This window comes from Canis lupus, chromosome 31 (assembly GCF_048164855.1).
Source record: "Canis lupus baileyi chromosome 31, mCanLup2.hap1, whole genome shotgun sequence".
In the NCBI taxonomy this organism is placed as follows: Eukaryota; Metazoa; Chordata; class Mammalia; order Carnivora; family Canidae; genus Canis; species Canis lupus.
In genome coordinates, this window is record NC_132868.1 from 5,543,945 (window position 1) to 5,563,092 (window position 19,148).

Here is a 19,148-nt window from a genome sequence, read left to right on the forward strand (position 1 = left end):
CGGGGCGCCGGGCGGAAGGGGCGGGAGCGCCCCCCACGACGTGTGTCGTCACTTCCGCCCCCGGCGGGCGCCGGGGCGGGGCGGGGGCGGGGGCGGGGGCGGGGGCGGGGGCGGTGGGCGTCCGGCTCCGGGCTGCCTCGGTGTCGGGAGGCTCAGGGCTCCTCGGGGTGACAAGACGGGCTCCGCGTCCCTCCCCGCGCCGCCAGCGGCTCGTGCCGCCCGTCTGCACAGGGCCCAGGAATGTGCATGTTTGCTCGGCCCTCGGGGCGTTCTGCCGCACGTTTCCAGGAAGTACGGAAAGAAGACGCGCGCCAGCGCTGCCGGGTCCCTGCTGGGAGACCCGCTGGAAGGACGTCGGCAAACCCCAGGCTGAGGGTCGGAACGCCCGCCGCTAACAGCGCGGCCAGAGCGGCCGGACCTGATGCGCCCAGCCCGCCTCTGCGCCGGCCGCCGCACCCCTTTGCTCAGCATAAGCTTGCCTTTTCTCTCAGTGAAGGTTTATTTGGAAAATACGGTTTATGCCCCCCCCCGGGGGGGCGGGGCTCAGCGGTTGAGCGTCTGCCTTCAGCCCAGGGCGTGATCCGGGGTCCTGGGATCGAGTCCCACGTGGGGCCCCCTCGGGGAGCCTGCTTCTCCCTCTGCCTGTACCCCTGCCCCTCTCTGTGTGTCTCTCAGGAATAAATAAATAAAATACTTTTAAAAAGAAAATGCGGTTTAGAAAGGCCACCACCCTTGACTCGCCTGAGTAGAAAGCAAAGTAACCATCCACACACAACACACAGATATTTTAAACACTATGCGGATGATTTGCAGACATAGATTCAAGAATGCTAGCAATCTTTTCCATCTGTGTGACTAAAGGAATTGGAAAGACCCCCTTCCTCCGAGCCTCCCAAATCAGAACGAGACATAGAATAAAGATGGTGAAGCGGAGTCCTCCAAAAAGAGAGCAACTCGTGACAACTAATGTCAGGATTTGGCTGACTTCGCTGTTTCCCGACACTAGAAGGCAAATCCTTGACACGATAACGGACACCCACTGAGCTTGAGAATTGATCACATTTAAGCTTTTCCTTTAAAATGCTGATACTATCTCCCAAGAGATTGATTTGAAGGAAGCTCATTGCCCATCCCCCCTCCCCTCTCCCCCCCCCCCCCCCCCGCCCCAGCCAACCCCAACCTGAGCTCACACCCCCGTGAGGCCTGAGGCCGAGCACTTCTCACCGAGCCCAGTCCAGGAGCACAGCTCAGGACCACCAAAGCCGGCCTCCCGTTGCATGGCATAGGGGGAGGGATTCCGGGAGACCGACTTGGAGATTCGCTGAAGGATGTACTGGTAATATTCCAGGGCAGGTATATAAACCTCAGGGCAGCATGCCGCAGATTGGAGGGAAACGTGTATATGTGGTAGGGTGGAGGGCTCCCTCTTGTCTTTACATGTCTTACATACTGAAACTCAGAAACTTTACTTCTAGAGTTGAGAATTACCCCAACCTTTTATCGTTTAGCCTTTGGAAGTTAAATATAAGAGTAATAAGCCAACATTCACTGAGTCCCTGCTACATACCAAACACTGGTCCTCACAACAGCCTTTTGAGATACATAGACAAGTCACTCTTGGTTGCCACTGACAAGAACCCAACTAAACGTGTAGGCAATGTTGGAGTGTGCTGTTGATCTGAACAAATTGTGGCAGGAGTAGTGGTGTAATGGACCTGAACGACTGCTAGAACCAGAGTCCCTCTCTCTGCCCTCATCCCTAAATTCTGGTTCTCCCTGCATACAAGTTTCATGCTGTCAGGCCAACTTCCTCCATACCGCTGGAGAAAAGGCCACTGGTAGATCTCAAGTTTACATCTTTAGCCTCACCATCAGATGGGCTGTGGGTGATGATCTCTAGTGCCAAGTTAAAAATTCCCAGGGAAGGACAGGTAATTGGTCCAGGTAGGTGCCCATCCCTGAACCAAATGATTGTGCTAAAGAGCCGAGATCTGTAAAAACATGGACACTGCCACTGAACTACATTATCGAGGTGATGAAAGGAACATTTCCCCTGAGAAAGGGGAGGACAAAATAATACATGTGCATTGTGTTAGAATTACTGTTTTCAAATGAGAACACCAATGTTATGTAAAAATATTTTCATTTGCCACACTTTTATCCAAGGAAACCAATGTTAAATTAGATACAGAATTTTAATCTGGAACAAATGTTATTTTGATCAAAACAAACTCTTAAAGGTAAAACATACACATAGCTCTAGCCTCATTTGTGTGTCTACTGTGTCATGAGGATACTATAGTGATGCTGGATTTCCATATGGCAATAAAATGAGCAAGAGGAGACCTGCAAGACTATATTTTGGGCACAAACTATAACAATAACAATAATTAACCAAACTCCTTATTATGTCCAATGAACATTAATAGCAATCTGTGTAGTAAATGTTATACTCATTTTACGGAGGAGGAATCTGAGACTCACAACTGATAAGTAACTAGCTTGTGGCCATATACATAGAAGAGGAACCAGAATCAACTGTGGGCCTCCCAAGTTTTATTTTTTTTTTTTCCCAAGTTTTAAACCTTACCAGTTTGCCATTAACAGCCACCCTCTTCACACTGACATTAAACTCAACTTTTTACTGTGAGCCCATGTTTATATGAAAACCCATGACTTTGCAACAGTTGCACAAAATTGTTGCTGAACAAGCATAGATATGGTAATTAGGCAAAATGCTTTACCATAAGCTTAAAATTGTCAACATTGACAAATTATCAGGACACTTGGGTGGCTCAGCGGTTTGAGCATCTGCCTTCAGCTCAGGGTGTGATCCTGGGTCCAGGGATCGAGTCCCACTTCAGGCTCCCTGCGAGGAACCTACTTCTCCCTCTGTGTGCGCCTCTGCTTCTGTGTCTCTCATGAGTAAATAAATAAAATCTTAAAAAAATATATATGAAGGCAATTTATGGCATTACCTAATACTAAACTCTTCCTATTTTCTTTCCTTTTCCTTGTCCCTTCCTTCCTGTCTTCCCTTCCCCTTCCATCTTCCCTTCCCTTCCACCTTTCTTTTCTATTTTTCTTGCCTTCTGCAGTGAAATAAAATAGCAATGTGGTCAAGAACATGGGAGCCAAAAGGGAGAGGCATGTAGGTGGCAGACAGAGAAGACCGATATGGTTGGACAACTGATAATGTTGAGAAAATAAGTAAAGATATTGAAAATAATGCTCACTTTCCCACACTGAAGAAAATACTAACAAGGAAAGGAGAAAAGCTAGAGGTCTTGGATTGGAAATGTAGGTATCATTATGAACTCGCTTTAAAAATATAAGCAGATAAAGAAATTTATAGGCTTGTATTATATAAAATACATATTAGATATTATATAAACTGGGAAATACATATATAAATATAAATAAATAAAAATATATATACTTCCATATTTCCTAGTTGTGTCCTCTGAGAGAATCTATATGCAGTGATACCTGAATAGTCCTGAACACATTAAGTATGTAGATTTTGGTTTCCTTTTTTTTTTTTTTAGATTTTATTTATTTATTCATGAGAGACACAGAGGAAGAGACATAGGCAGAGGGAGGAGCTGGCTCCCTGCAGGGAGCCCAATGTGAGACTTAATCTCAGGACCCTGGGATCAGGACCCGAGCCAAAGGCAGATGCTCAACAATCGAGCCATGCAGGCGCCCCAATAATTTGTTAATGTTAACAATTTTAAGCTTATACTAAAGCATTTTGCCTAATTACCATATCTATGCTTGTTCAGCATCAATTTTGTAGAACCACGTTCCACTGAAAGGAACCAAGACTATATGATACCATAATGATGGATACATGTGATTATACATTTGTCCAAACTCAAAGAATGTACAACAGCAAGAGTGAGCTATAATGTCAACTATGGATTCTGGGTGATTATGGCATATCAATGTAGATTCATCAGTTGTAACAGGTGTCCCACTCTGGTGGGGATGTTGATAACAGGCTATGCATGTGTAGGGGCAGGGGGTGTATGGGAAACCTCCGTAACATCCTCCTAATTTTGCTCTGAACCTTAAACTGTCCTAAAAAAATAAAGTCTGAATATTTTTTAAGTATTCATGTGGAAAAGAAGGGGAACCCAAATTCTGAATATCAGATTTTTGGGCTGGAGCAGGAAAAGTAAATGAGCCAAGAACATCTTATAAGAGAAATTAAGGAAATGCTCAAAGGCTCAAAGGCTCATAGGCATGTTCAAAAGATGCTGAAACCAGCTCAAAGGGGCTCCCATTGGACAAACTGGGGACAACTTGAGCATGAAATATTTACAGTTAATGGGTTCTAACAAATTGAAAAAAATAGGAATCCATGAGTTTGTGGTGACATGAATAACTAGGGCGAAAGAAAAGCTCTCCCTTTGCAGTATTATGACAACCAATAAATGTAAAAGAAATGATAGAGTAAATGGCTTGCCAACCATTATGATGATTCAGCCTGGAGTTGTCAATTTAGGGTAAGATGGGAACAGGATTTTGGCATATTGTTGAACTATTTTCCAACAGTTACAAAAGAAATGAGGAACTGCAGTGAAGACAATCTGCATGACTAAATGATCAGGGTGGTCAGCATCACCAGTGATGGAACCAACTAATATAATGAGAAAACAAAGCTTGCCAAAAATGCATTCCTGATTCTGCGCTTGAGGAAACAGCAGATGGCCCCAGACTGAAGGTCATCCTAAGCTGGCAAGGACAGAAAAAGGGAGTGACAGGATCTGTTCCAGACTGGGGGAAGCATGACAACTAAAATGTAATGTGTGTTTCTGGATGAGATCCTGCACCAGAAAACTTAAAAAGACATTTGAGACAATTGGCAAAATTGGAATTTGAATAGAGTCTTTTTTTTTTTTTAAGATTTTATTTATTTATTTATTTATTTATTTACTTACTTACTTACTTATTTGAGACAGAGAGACAGAAGCAGAAACATAGGCAAAGGGAGAAGCAGGCTTCATGCAGGGAGCCCGATGTGGGACTCCATCCCGGGACTCCAGGATCCTGCCCTGAGCCAAAGGCAGGTGCTAAACTGCTGAGCCACCCAGGGATCCCTGGATAGAGTCTTTGAATGTTAATGTTGTATCAATGTTGATTTCCTGACTTCTTCAGAGATCTTTGTTTAGTGAAATACATACTAGAGTGTTTAGGTTTGATGTTAAGATTAGGCTTGAAGCTTACAATTCAGAAAAAGACTGTGTGTGTGTGTGTGTGTGTGTGTGTGTGTGTGTGTATGAGAGAAAGGGGGAAGAGGTTAAAAGCTAGTGAATCTGAGTGAAGGTGATATGAGAGTTTTTTGTACTATACTTGCAATGTTTCTGTGTGAAATTATTCTAAAATAGTTTTTTTAAAGGTAAAGTCAGTAAGTGCTGATGGAACTCCAAAGCCATAGTTCTCAAATGTGGGGGATCAGTCATAACTACCTTTGGCAATTGGATAAAAATCTAATTGGATAAAAATCTATGGACTTTTTTCCCAGAAGAATTCCATAAGCACAAAATGTTACATTCAATTTCAGAGGGTAGTTCAAGGGATGGCTTCAAGTCCATGACCAAGTTCCTGGTTAAAAATACCTCTCAGGGCAGCCTGGATGGCTCAGTGGTTGGGCAGCCTGGGTGGCTCAGCGATTTAGCGCCTGCCTTCAGCCCAGGGCCTGATCCTGGAGACCCGGGATCCAGTCCCACATCAGGCTCCCTGCAGGGAGCCTGCTTCTCCCTCTGCCTGTGTCTCTGCCTCTCTCTCTATCTGTGCCTTTCATGAATAAATAAATAAAATCTTAAAAAAAAAAACTCTCAGTTACATTACTGAGAAAAATGATAACGTTCATTTCCTTTTCCAAGAATATAGCAGGCTAGGGTATTGAAGCCAACAGTTGGAAGATGCTAGGTTAAAAAAAAATATATATATATATATAATATATATATATATAAAACATACTCTTACACGTTGAGAAAAATGATAAAGAAATTACTGAGCTAAAATCTAAAGACAAAAGGTAAGTGGAACTTGGAAGTTACTTTTGCTCTGCTGAGCTAGGCAAATTTGAACTTGTGTTTTGATAGCTTTCAGGAGCAAGAAAAATAATTACAGAAGCCCAGAACCTGCCCAGCATGAGACTTTGTTAAGGGACCTTCTACCAGGATTCTCCCCAAAGCCCATAGGGCTGCTATCTCTGGACAATGGTGAGCCAGAAATAAAGCTGACCCCTCTCCAAGACATCTAGGAAAAGTTGTCTGCTGATGATACCCATGAACCAGCCCTGGCATGGACTGCACCCCAAACTCCTATCAGTCCAGTGGCCAAATAATCTCTGACAGTGAATTCAGTTCAAAATGATCTTGGACCATTGGGAGCCCCAAGCACCTGATAGAAGCAAATGTGGATTCTCTCTAGAGGAATGCACTGCTGCCTGGCTGCGTTGGTCTTCTGGGAACATAAAAGAATACCACAGACTGGGTAGCTTAAACAATTTATTTTGTCACGGTTGTAGAGCTGAGAATACAAGGTCAAGATGACATTAAGGTTGGTTTCTCTCCTGGGGCCTCTCGCCTTGCCTTGCAGACAGCTGCCTTCTCGCTACACATTCTCACATGCTCTTTTTTATGTGTACACATGTCCTTGGTGTTTCTTCTTCCTCCTTCAAGGACTGGTATCCTATTGGATTAGAGCCTTGCCTACATGACCTCATTTAATTACTTCCTTAAGGCTCTATCTGTTAATATAGTCACATTAGGAGGTAAGGCTTAAAAAATGAATCTTAAGGGAATATGATTCAGTCCATAACACCAGCCCTTAAAGAACCTCCACAAAAAAAAGGTTACAATGAGCTGCACACAATAAGCATAACCAAATACATGTGTGGATGTTCATATATATATCACAAGATACCTTGAGCAAGAACTCACATAACAGCAAAAACCATCCCACAAAGACTTCAGATATGGAAATTCCTAGACACAGATTATAAAGAAACTACACTTACGATATTTTTAAAACAGCGATGAAACAATTTTATTTTAAAATGTTAATTTTAGGGATGCCTGGGTGGCTCAGTGGTTGAGAGCATCCTTTCAGCCCAGGGTGTGATCCTGGAGTACCAGGATCGGATCATGATCCTGGGGTCGTGGGATCGAGTCCCACATCGGGCTCCCTGCATGGAGCCTGCTTCTCCCTCTGCCTGTGTCTTTGTCTCTCTCTCTGTCTGTCTCTCATGAATAAATAAATAAAATCTTTTAAAAATAGAATAAAATGTTAATTTTATAACAGAATTACATCTTTGCCACCATTTAAACATAAACTGAAATTTTTTACTGATCGAGAAACAAAGGTATATATAATTTTTGAGGGAGTGTACAAGCAAAATCTTTAGCAAGCTACATTGTAACATGCCGATAGAGGTCTGTAGCCTCTGGGCCTTCATGAGGGTGGCCGCCTTTCATTCACTGATGTATCCCAGAGGCCAACACACGCCTTGACATGTAGTAGCATGTCAGTAAATATTAGCTGAATAAATGAAGTATAATTTTTCAGGAGATAACTTTTTGATTCTGGAATAACAATATATGTATGAAGGCCTTTCTTAGGAAGAGACAAATTAATTCCTATCATAGCTGAAATATCAATTGAGCAACAATGATACATCACATTTAGAGTGTCTGTTCTTTTTATATCTGCATTTCTTGGTTGTAATAAATTCAATTTCAGTACTTCATGCAGATATTCTCAACAAAGATGTCCATTGAGTCAAATCAAATCATCAAAATAGAGTACCAAGAGTTTCTTGTTACTGACATAGTTGTTTACAAAATCTGGGGAAAGGGATCCCTGGGTGGCTCAGCGGTTTAGCACCTGCCTTCAGCCCAGGGCATGATCATCCTGGAGTCCCAGGATTGAGTCCCACATTGAGCTCCCTGCAAGGAGCCTGCTTCTCCCTCTGCCTGTGTCTCCTCTGCCTCTGTGTGTGTATGTGTGTGTGTCTCTCATGAATAATAAATAAAATCTTTTTTTTTTAAGATTTTATTTATTTATGAGAGACATAGAGAGAGAGAGAGGCAGAGACACAGGCAGAGGGAGGAGAAGCAGGCTCCATGCAAGGAGCCCGACATGGGACTTGATCCCAGCATTTGGGATCAGGCCCTGAGCCAAAGGCAGATGGTCAACCACTGAGCCACCCAGGCGTCCCTAAATAAATAAAATCTTAAAAAAAAAAATCCACATAAAACATACAGAGAAGGTGATGAAAAGAGTACAATAAATATCCATACATCTTCAAGCCCAGATTCAACAACTGTTTATAATTATCCATATTTATTTTTTTCTTAAAGATTTTGCTTATTTATTCATGAGAAACAGAGAGAGGCAGAGACACAGGCAAAGGGAGAAGCAGGCTCCCTATGGTGAGCCTGATGCAGGACTTGATCCCAGGACCCTGGGATCATGACCTGAGCTGAAGGCAGACGCTTCAAAGACTGAGCCACCCAGGTATCCTGAAAAAATTTTTTTCTGTAACTCAAACATCTAATCTATCTAGCCTCATGAATTGCCACCAATTTAAGTCTGTATGGTCACCACCCTTATTCTATTTTTTTGTAAGATTTTATTTATTCATGACACACACACACACACACAGAGGCAGAGATACAGGCAGAGGGAGAGGCAGGCTCCATGCAGGAAGCCCGGTGTGGGACTTGATCCCTGGACTCCAGGGATCACACCCTGACCTAAAGGCAGATGCTCAACTGCTGAGCAACCCAGGTGTCCCACCACCCTTATTCTAAAATAGTCCCAAGGAGGCACCTGGGTGACTCAGTGGGTTAAGCATCCAATTCTTGATTTCCGCTCAGGTTATGATCTCAGGGTTGTGAGATGGAGCCCCTTGTTGATGGGAACATGAAGTCTGCTTGAGATTCTCTCTCTCTCTCTACCCTCTCCCACACTCATGCTCTCTTTCTCTCTAAAAAATAAAATAAAATAAACAAGAAAAATGAAAATAAAACAGTCCCAGTACCTTTGGTTTTCTGATGACATGTCTGTTGGAAGATCACAGGACAGTTGTTTATACAACATCCGTCATTCTAAGTTTATCTGACTGCTTCTTCCTGTTGTCATTTAACTTGTTTTTTTAGCCTCTCTGTTTCCTGTAAACTGGAAGTTAGCCTGGAGCCTTGATTTGATTTGGGTTAAACATATCTTTAGAAAGAATATTTCAGGGATCCCTGGGTGGCGCAGCGGGTTAGCGCCTGCCTTTGGCCCAGGGTGCGATCTGGGAGACCCGGGATCGAATCCCACGTCAGGCTCCCAGTGCATGGAGCCTGCTTCTCCCTCTGCCTATGTCTCTGCCTCTCTCTCTGTGTGTGTGTGACTATCATAAATAAATAAAAATTTAAAAAAAAAGAAAGAATATTTCAGGGGCACCTGGGTGGCTCAGTCGGTGAAGCATCTGCCTTCAGCTAAGGTCATGATCTCAGGGTCCTAGAATCAAACCCCAAGTTGGACTCCCTGCTCAGTGGGGACCCTGATTCTCACTCTCTCTCTGCTACTACCCCTGCTTGTATGCTCTCTCTCTCTCTGTCAAATAAATAAATAAAATCTTAAAAAAAAAAGAAAGAAAGAAAGAAAGCAAGCAAGCATATTTCATAGGTGGTGTTGTATCTTTCTTATGGCAGCACATGGGGAGGCCAGAAAGTCAGGTTGAGCCACTACTAATGTTACTGAATTGGATCACTTAGTTAAGCTGATGGCTACCAAGTCTCACTATTTATTAATAATCTGTTGAGTGGGCAGCCCCAGTGGTTTAGCACTGCCTGCAGCCCAGGATGTGATCCTGGAGACCGGGGATCAAGTCCTACATCGGGCTCCTTGTCCTGCATCAGCCTGCTTCTCCCTCTGCCTGTGTCTCTGCCTCTCTCTCTCTCTCTCAGTGTGTGTGTTCCTCATGAATAAATAAATAAATAAATAAATCTTTAAAAAAAATCTGTTGAGTAATAGTTGAAAGTCACAGTCCTTCACATCCTTTTATTCACATCTTTCTCATTAAGTAGAAGAGCTAGATTTAAAAATTACTCTTCTATTTGAAGTTGCATGTATTCATTTAAAATATTCTTTTTTTAACAAGATTTTTTTTAAAGATTTTTATTTATTTATTCATAGACACACAGAGAAAGAGGCAGAGACACAGGCAGAGGGAGAAGCAGGCTCCATGCAGGTAGCCCAATGTGGGACTCGATCCCGGGTCCCCAGGATCACACCCCAGGCTGCAGGCGGCGCCAAACCGCTGCGCCACCAGGGCTGCCCCATTTAAAGTATTCTTATTGACATTCATAATAACAAGTGTATTTTATTTTATTTTATTTTATTTTATTTATTTATTTTTTATGATAGTCACAGAGAGAGACAGAGAGGCAGAGACACAGGCAGAGGGAGAAGCAGGCTCCATGCACCGGGAGCCCGACGTGGGACTCCATCCCGGGTCTCCAGGATCGCGCCCTGGGCCAAAGGCAGGCGCCAAACCGCTGCGCCACCCAGGGATCCCTATTTTATAAGATCTTCTAAGCTCTTTATTACAAAATTGTCCTTTAATTTTTCCTGTGAAATAAAGCCTTGTTCTAATTTGTGTCAGACCAGACTCCTGCTGGTCTTCCCCAGTGACTGGGCCCAGAGCGCTTATCCATGTGATGTAGGCCAGGCCTTGAGAATTTCTCCTGAAAAGACCAAAGGAGGGAAAGATGAAGTTAGGAACCCCTTAACCCCTTCCAAGTCACATCCAAATTCAGATTGAGTTGCCACATTTCTGACCTTACTACTCAATGAAGCCAGATTTTTAAAAAATGCCTTTTACTTAATGGCCATGGTATGCAAAGGTTCACCCACAAACAAGGCAAGGTCCCCAACTATTGTGAAAGGGCAGAATGTGGAAATGGCTGCAGGACTCAACTCAACCAGGGACTGTGCATTCTGTGCTGCAACATCAAAGCAAGATCAATAAGTCCAGGGCAAATACGGTTGAATCCTGGGATGATGTAAAATGCCAGTGGGTGAGCAGGTGCCTAGTAGGGACCAGAGCCCATGAGAGTCAGCAGTTGGCACCAGCCCTGGGACGGCAAAGAGGGTCAAAAACGAGGAATAACATTCGCTCATCCTGCCAACCCAGAGCAAACACAGTGTAAACACCTACCCATACATTTCCTTTTTACTAGGTCTCCCTTCCAGAACAAAGTATAAGCTATAAAGGGTTGCAAGCAAGTTGGGAAATACTAGGCTTCTCTACCATAGGATTTCTGGGTGCCTCTAACCTAATAAAATATGTTGAGGATTTACAAAAAGGGAATGCCACCAGTGGTGTCCACATGTCCGTGGCCACTGAACCCTTCCCCAAAAGGCCATCTCATGCAGCTGGAATGCCCAAGCATGCACTCTACAAAATGTTGAACCAGATAGGCTCATGGGGCCCCGAGGATAAATGAACCAAGAAGTCCACCCTTGAGAGTAGAAAAGCATCTAAATTGGCCATGGAAACTTCCATGGCCAGAGGATCCTATAGCCCAGGAATTCCTTAAAATTGTGTTGGATTTCCCACGCTAAGGCAGATCACCCCAGGCTGGTAACAAATTCCATCTCCAAAGGGGGATGCTGGGTTGCCCTGTGTAAGCTCATGAGTCAGTTCCAGAATGTCACAGGAGCTCTGTGGCAGTCAACAAGCATTTTCAGGAGTGCATGTTCTTCTTAATGTTCTTACTTTTGGGGTGTGAGATAGTAGGCTAAAATGATGGCACCCAAAAAGACATGTCCGTGCCCTAATCCCTGGAACCTGTGAATGTTATCTTATTTGGAAAAGCAGTCTTTACAGGTGTGATTAAGTCAAGGCTCTTGAAATGAGAAGACCATCCTGCATTATCCAGGTGGAGCAAAAATGCAATGACGGGTGTCCTTATAAGAGCGAGGCAGAGAGATATTTGGGACGTGGAGAGGAGAAAGCCACCTGAAGACGGAGACAGAGGCTGGGGTGGTGCAGCCACAGCCAGGTGCATCCGGAGCCACCAGAAACTGGAAGAGGCGAGGAATGGATTCTCCTCCAGCCTCTGTAGGAAACGTGACCCTCCCAACACCTCGATTTCAGACTTTTACTCCCCGAACTCTGAAATGATACATTTCTGCTTTTTGAAGCTATTCCACTTGTGGTAATTCATTACGGCAGCCACAGAAAACTAAAACAGTGGTTAGGGAATATCTGCGCTCACCACCGGGGTCAGCCTCAGCATGGACTTGCTGAGGTTGCAGCCGCTCTAGCCCTGTCTCCGGTTTCCTGGCTTGAAACGTACATTTTCCAATCTGACTGGCTCCTCACCTGCAATTGTGTCATTGCCCTAAACTGAGGCTCTCCCTTAGAGGTTTTATGGCACCATATAGGGAATCCAAAGGAATCTTTAGGAACTGCCACCTCTCCCTCCTGTATTTATGGAAAGCATTACGCTCGGGAGTGGAAATTCTTCTGTCTCTCTCGTGTGTCTCCGTTACCATGGAACGTTTACGGAGCAGGTTTTCAGTGGAATGTGCTGTTAGACCCTGGAGATAAGCAGATCAGGCAGATCAAAGACTTTCCTCCTGTCCCTGAAAAAGTTACCATTGAATTCAGAAGCTCTTTCTAGGTTTACTGGGTAAGAACCACAACCTCACTTGGGGAACCCAGGGAACAACTTCCATTCTGTTTAGGTGTAATTGAAGTCTAACTAGAACTTCTCAATTTCTTAGGTTCAAATATTGTTTAAGAATATTTTATTTATTTATTTGAGAGAGACGGAGAGGGCGTGAGCAGGGTTAGGGGCAGGAGAGAGAGAAGCAGTTGCCCCACTGAGCCAGGAGCCTAATGGGGGACTCAATCCCAGGACCCTGAGATTGTGACCTGAGCCAGTCAGACGCTTCACTGGCTGAGCCACCCAGGCACCCCTAAATCTTCTTTCTGAGCATTAAAGCATATGACAGACATGTTGTTTGTTTGTGAGGTTCCCCTTCCTCTTTGTCTCCTGGCAACAAGATCTACCTCGCTCACTTGCACTCTCCCTTTTTTAAAGTAAGCTCTACACCCAAGGCCCATGAGGCTTGAACTCACAGTGGGGGGATCAGGAGTCACATGCTCTACTGACTGAGCCAGCAGCAGGCCCCCCCTCGATCTGCCTGTCTTTTAGAGAACTGCTCTTGCATCACCCCAGAGTTCTTAGGGAGTTGGCAGGCTCACCACCAGCTCATTCCCCTTTTCCTCCTTTGCCCCTGGAAAGGGCACAATCTAGTCTGGACAAATGATGCCCACAGGACTGCGCCTCTACTGCCCTTCAGTACATTCACCACCCATCCTCTGACCCCACTCTGAGTCCAGGTTTTTGACACCTTGGTTTGCAATTACATCTATAGTTTGCATATTGATCTCCACAGTACTCTTAAATTTTTGACCAATCATTCAGAAGCTCTGAATAACATCTAACATTGACTGAGCACTTGCTGAGTGCCAGGCCCTGTCCAATGAACTTGTCCAATAATATCTCATTCAAATCTCAACCCCCCTATGAGATAAGAGCTGCAGAGGAGAAGACTCAGATTCGGTGAGTTACCCAGGTCTGACATAACCGAGGTGACGCACTCAGCGTCTGAATCCAGAGCTAGTGCAGGAAATACATCAGGAGACTGGAGTCCCCATCAGAGGTGCTCCTGCTCCCTGTACTGCTGAGTTCATGTGGGGTTTAACCTCACCCACTACTTTCCTGCCTGTGTACTCCGTGTCCCACTTCTCCGGGGGTGGCCCTCACAGCTGTGTCTCTATACTACACAGTGCCTTATCTCCTTGTGAATTAGACCATGGGGACCATGCTCTTGACGTGTCTAACATCTAGTTTTTTTTTTTAATTTATTTTTTATTGGTGTTCAATTTACTAACATACAGAATAACACCCAGTGCCCGTCACCCATTCACTCCCACCCCCCGCCCTCCTCCCCTTCTACCACCCCTAGTTCGTTTCCCAGAGTTAGCAGTCTTTACGTTCTGTCTCCCTTTCTGATATTTCCCACACATTTCTTCCCCCTTCCCTTATATTCCCTTTCACTATTATTTATATTCCCCAAATGAATGAGAACATATAATGTTTGTCCTTCTCCGACTGACTTACTTCACTCAGCATAATACCCTCCAGTTCCATCCACGTTGAAGCAAATGGTGGGTATTTGTCATTTCTAATGGCTGAGGAATATTCCATTGTATACATAAACCACATCTTCTTTATCCATTCATCTTTCGATGGACACTGAGGCTCCTTCCACAGTTTGGCTATTGTGGACATTGCTGCTAGAAACATCGGGGTGCAGGTGTCCCGGCGTTTCATTGCATTTGTATCTTTGGGGTAAATCCCCAACAGTGCAATTGCTGGGTCGTAGGGCAGGTCTATTTTTAACTGTTTGAGGAACCTCCACACAGTTTTCCAGAGTGGAGCAGCCAGGAGGGGCTCGGGCGGCGGCTCCGCGGAGGGGGCTGCGCGGCCCCGGGAGCAGCTCGGAGGGGCTCGGGCAGAGGAAGAGGCTCCGTGCAGAGGGGCCTGCGCGGTTCCAGGAGCAGCTCAGAGGGGCTTGGGCGGCAGCTCCGCGGAGGGGGCTGCGCGGCCCGGGAGCGCGAATCCATCTAGTTATTCACAGAGAGACTCACTACATGAATGGACAACGGCCTACTCATAGAGGATGATAGAACTGTAACCCCCCATCTGCTGCAACCAGCCCAGGAAGCCAAACTTTAACCCCTGTAGCAATTGGCCTAGAAAGATCAGCACTTAATCAATAGCTGTCAGCTTCTCTAACTTTGGGTCCCACTTCCAATCTAGGATCAACGAGAGAAAGCCAAATATGCGTCAGTAACTGATCAAGTAGGATGCCTGCCTCTAGGATCCCCATGCCAGCAGCCTCCACACAGAGCATGTCTGAAGGCTTCTTTTTTGCATTATAAAGCTTCCCCGCTCCTCTGCCTGCCTGAGTGTCTGCCAAACACGGGATGGTGGCTGACTCCATTTGTACAGTAAGCTCTGAATAAATAGCCTTTGCTTTTCTCATTTGGGTGGTCTTTGTTTATTTCCACATCATTTCAGCTTTAACTGGTCTTAAGTCTTTCTCTTCATGCCCTGCCCATCCCTGCCCTTCAGAAAACCTCTGGGGCTCCTAGGTGGCTCAGTTGGTTAAGCATCTGCCTTTGGGTGAAGTCATGATCTTGGGGTCCTGGGTTCGAGCACCAAATCAAGAGAGTTGGGCTCCCTGCTCAGCGGGGGGGCGGGGGTCCTGCTTCTCCCTCTACTTCTGCTCCTCCTGCTTGTGCTCTCTAGCTCACTCACTCTCTCAAATAAATAAATAAAATCTTTAAAAAAAAAAAAAAAGAAAAGGAAAGGAAACCCATCACCATTCCCTCTGGCCTGTCCTTCAGCCTCAAATCTGTCCCATTTTTGTAGCAGTAACCCCGAGCATGCCTTTTCTTGGCAATGACTCATCAGTTTCTTCATCGGGCTACTCTCTTCCATGGCAAGTGAGACCTCCAATCACTGCTTGACACCCACAGAGGCTCATTTTAGCAGTTGCCATGGCAATAGATACACACACACACACACACACACACACACACACGGAAAGCAGCTCAAAGCAGCCCAGGAGGGACCTGCCTGCCTTTCAGTCTGCCCTGCTCAACCCCCCTCATCTCCTTGCACCCACCCCACACCTCCCAGAATGAAAACTGGGTGGGAGGGAGAATTGTCCATGTCAGTCACTCTTGGGTCCTTGTCTAGCACATCCCCCACATTGGCTCTTAATCATTGGCGTCACTTGGTTGTGCAGCCCGGACTGTGTTGCCTAGCAACAAAATAACAAACAAGGTAAATCGAATCTCCATTGAATCTGCGTGAATGGCTCCGTAACAGGAACCTGCTGTTAGTGCTGCGGTCCCAAGGTGGGGGTGGGGCTAAACTTTTTAAATGTAGGATTAACACATTCAGTAAAAAGTGGGCAAAGCTTAAGTGTACATCTTGATAACTTGTAACCAACACCCAGAACAGGTTATAGTGTATTTCCAGGACTGCACAGAATTCCCTCCTGTCCTTCCCACTCAATACTCACTCCCTAGGGACATGAATGTGACTTCCATCACCATCAATCTGTTCTGCTTTTGAACTTCATAGGAATGGAATCAGACAGGGTGGACCATTTGTGTCTGATTTATTTCACTCATCATTAAGCCAGGGAGGTTTCCCCATTGTGTGTGTGATTCCCTCTACTCTCAGCAACGGAACTGTCAGGGCTTTGAGCTTTGTCTGCCTCCTGGCTTCTCTGCCTCACCTTCGCCACTGAAACTCCTGATGGATGTCCATTTGAACCCAACCCAAGCTCACCAAGCCTCTTTGTAGGCTCTTGCTCATCTCAGCAAGTGGCTGGGGCTGCCGTAGCCTCCTGACCTGTTTTTCCCCATCAATCAGTGTGGCTGAGACCCTGCCTCCCTTGCTCCTACGCAGCCTGAATTAGGGCATCACAGGGCCCAGGCGGCCCAGACAGCAGTAGGCATCAGAATCTTGTCTGCTCCAGATAGTTTCATTCCTTTCCAGTTAGTTCAACTTTTAATTTCTTAAACTGCTTATTTTGAAACAACGTTACAGAAAAGTTGCAATGATAGTGCAGATTCTTCTATACATTTCATCCACATTCTGCAAGTGTTAATATTTTGAACATTTGCTTTACCATTCTTTCTCTCCTGAATAATTTGTGTACATTAATTTTTCTAAACTGTTCGAGAGAGTATATTGTAGACATTGTGCCTCTTTGCCCCTAAATACTTCACTGTATGTTTCAATATTTTTTAGGATATTTTCTTACATAACCACAGTACATTTATCAAAATGAGGAAAGGGGCACCTGGATGGCTGAATTGGTTTAGCCTCCCACTCTTGATTTTGGCTCAGGTCATGATCTCAGGGGCATGAGATTGAGCCCCACATCTGGCTCTGAGCTCAGGGAGGATTCTGCTTGGGATCCTCTCTCTTTCTCCATCCCACCGCCCACTCATGCTCTCTCTCTTTAAATAAATAAAATCTTTGAAAAAAAAAAAAAAAGAGGCGGGACACCTGGGTGGCTCAGTGGTTGAGCATCTGCCTTCAGCCCAGGGCCTGATCCTAGAGACCTGGGGTCGAGTCCCACATCGGGCTCCCTGCATGGAGCCTGCTTCTCCCCCTGCCTGTGTCTCTGCCTCTCTCTCTCTCTCTCTGTCTGTCTGTCATGAATAAATAAATAAAATCTTTAAAAAATAAATAAATAAATAAATAAATAAGGAAATTAACATTGGCATACTGGTATTATATAATTATAACCCTTATACACATTCTGCCAATCAGCTACTGATGTGTTTGTGAAAGTTTCAGGATTTTTCAAATTACTTTTCATTATGGTAAAATATATATCGCATAAAATTTACCATTTTAACATTGATTTTAAAATATTTTCAATAATTAAAAAAAAAAAGTTTTTACTTTAATTCCAGTTAGTTAACACACAGTGCTGTATTAGTTTCAGGTGTACAGTAATAGTGATTCAATACTTCCATACATCACTAGGTGCTCATCACAACAGGTCCACTCCTTCATCCCCAGCACCTATTTCCTCTACCCCTAACCACTCCCCTCTGTAACCATCAGTTTGTTCTCCATAGCTAGGGGTCTGTTTCTTGGTTTTCTTCTTTCTCTCTCTCTCTTTTTTCCCCTTTGCTCATTTGTTTTGTTTCTTAAATTCCACATATGAGTGATATCATATGGTATTTGTCTTTCTCTGCCTTATTCCACTTAGATTATACTCTTTACCTTTATCCATGTGGTTGCACGGGTCTTGAAATGGCAAGATTTCACTCTTTTTTATGACTAAATAATATTTCATTCTATCTATCTTTTTTTTTAGTACTGTGGTTTATTAATTATCATATTTGAACTGATACATAAAACCAGAATTTCAATGTGTTAATCTCCAAAGAGAAATACAATAATAAGAAGTTCAGTTACTTGATATTATTTGCTAAGTTAATTATGTAGTTTGATTTTTTAAAATAAGTTGCCATCCATAAAACAAGGGAATAAAATTAGTTGACTCTCAGACTACTAGGAACATTTCTTGTCCTTGGGACTGTCCATGGATGGATCTTTCTTCTTAGTAACTTGAATGTGCCCACTTGGATTCATCTGAAGGGCCAGTAACTTAGTTAAGTCTTTGTTGGTTTTTATTTGCCTTTTGGTTCTACTGTTCCTTGGCCTTCTCTTTCCTTATGTGGTCTTCTCACAGCTCTCTTTATATGTTGGTTTCAGGTCTGCCAGATTTCTTCCATGTATACCATTTTTTGAAAGAAGAGTATATACATGAGACAGCAGTTCTACATTGGCCTTATCTAGAGGAGTAGCAGCATTTTCTTTCTGGAAAAAGTTTACTTTTTTCAACAACTACAATTCCTGTCTTTAGAAATGGGCAAGCATGAGTAATACTTAATGTTTGCCATCTCAAGCATTCTTTCCTGTGACCCCACTGTGCAAGGAAGCCAGGAGATCAGGCATTTAAACTGACTCTACATTTGGCTTCTTAAATAGTTGTACATCTATGTCTTCTTTCAATTCATATCTCAAATGGAACTACAATACATGAGTACAGATAGACCAAGGAAAACAGTTCACCAACATCAAAGTTAGACACATTTGTGAAGACAATTTTTTTGACAGGCATCCTAGTTTGGATTATAATGCTGATAAAAACAACAGCAGACCAAACTAACAACAAAACAGTCTATGTGTAGCCTACTGAAGGATTTGCACTAGTTAGGAGACTGTCTCTGTCCTTATCATCAATACACTGCATATAAAAGCTGCCAACCTTCTCTAGTGTCGGGTCGCCTCATACAAGAGTTAACTTATAAAAGATTACAAGTAGAATGGGCCAAGGTGTTTCCCTAAGGGAGGTGTGGGTTACTCTAAAAGATGATGCAGGTTTTTCAATGATAATATAAGGAATACATGGCACAAAACAACAAAGATTTTCCTCTTCCTTTTTTTTTTTTTTGATTG

The 19,148-nt window shown here is 44.0% G+C and overlaps 1 long non-coding RNA gene across 1 annotated transcript; it reads right to left on the bottom strand.

Moving 5' to 3' along the window:
* Positions 1 to 10,438: 10,438 nt before the first annotated feature.
* LOC140622373 (uncharacterized) lies at positions 10,439 to 15,898 on the bottom strand. The gene is made up of 3 exons (XR_012022138.1): positions 15,778 to 15,898; positions 12,395 to 12,612; positions 10,439 to 10,751 (listed from the first exon to the last, which is right to left on the bottom strand). It is a non-coding gene; the product is annotated as an uncharacterized lncRNA (long non-coding RNA).
* Positions 15,899 to 19,148: the final 3,250 nt, after the last annotated feature.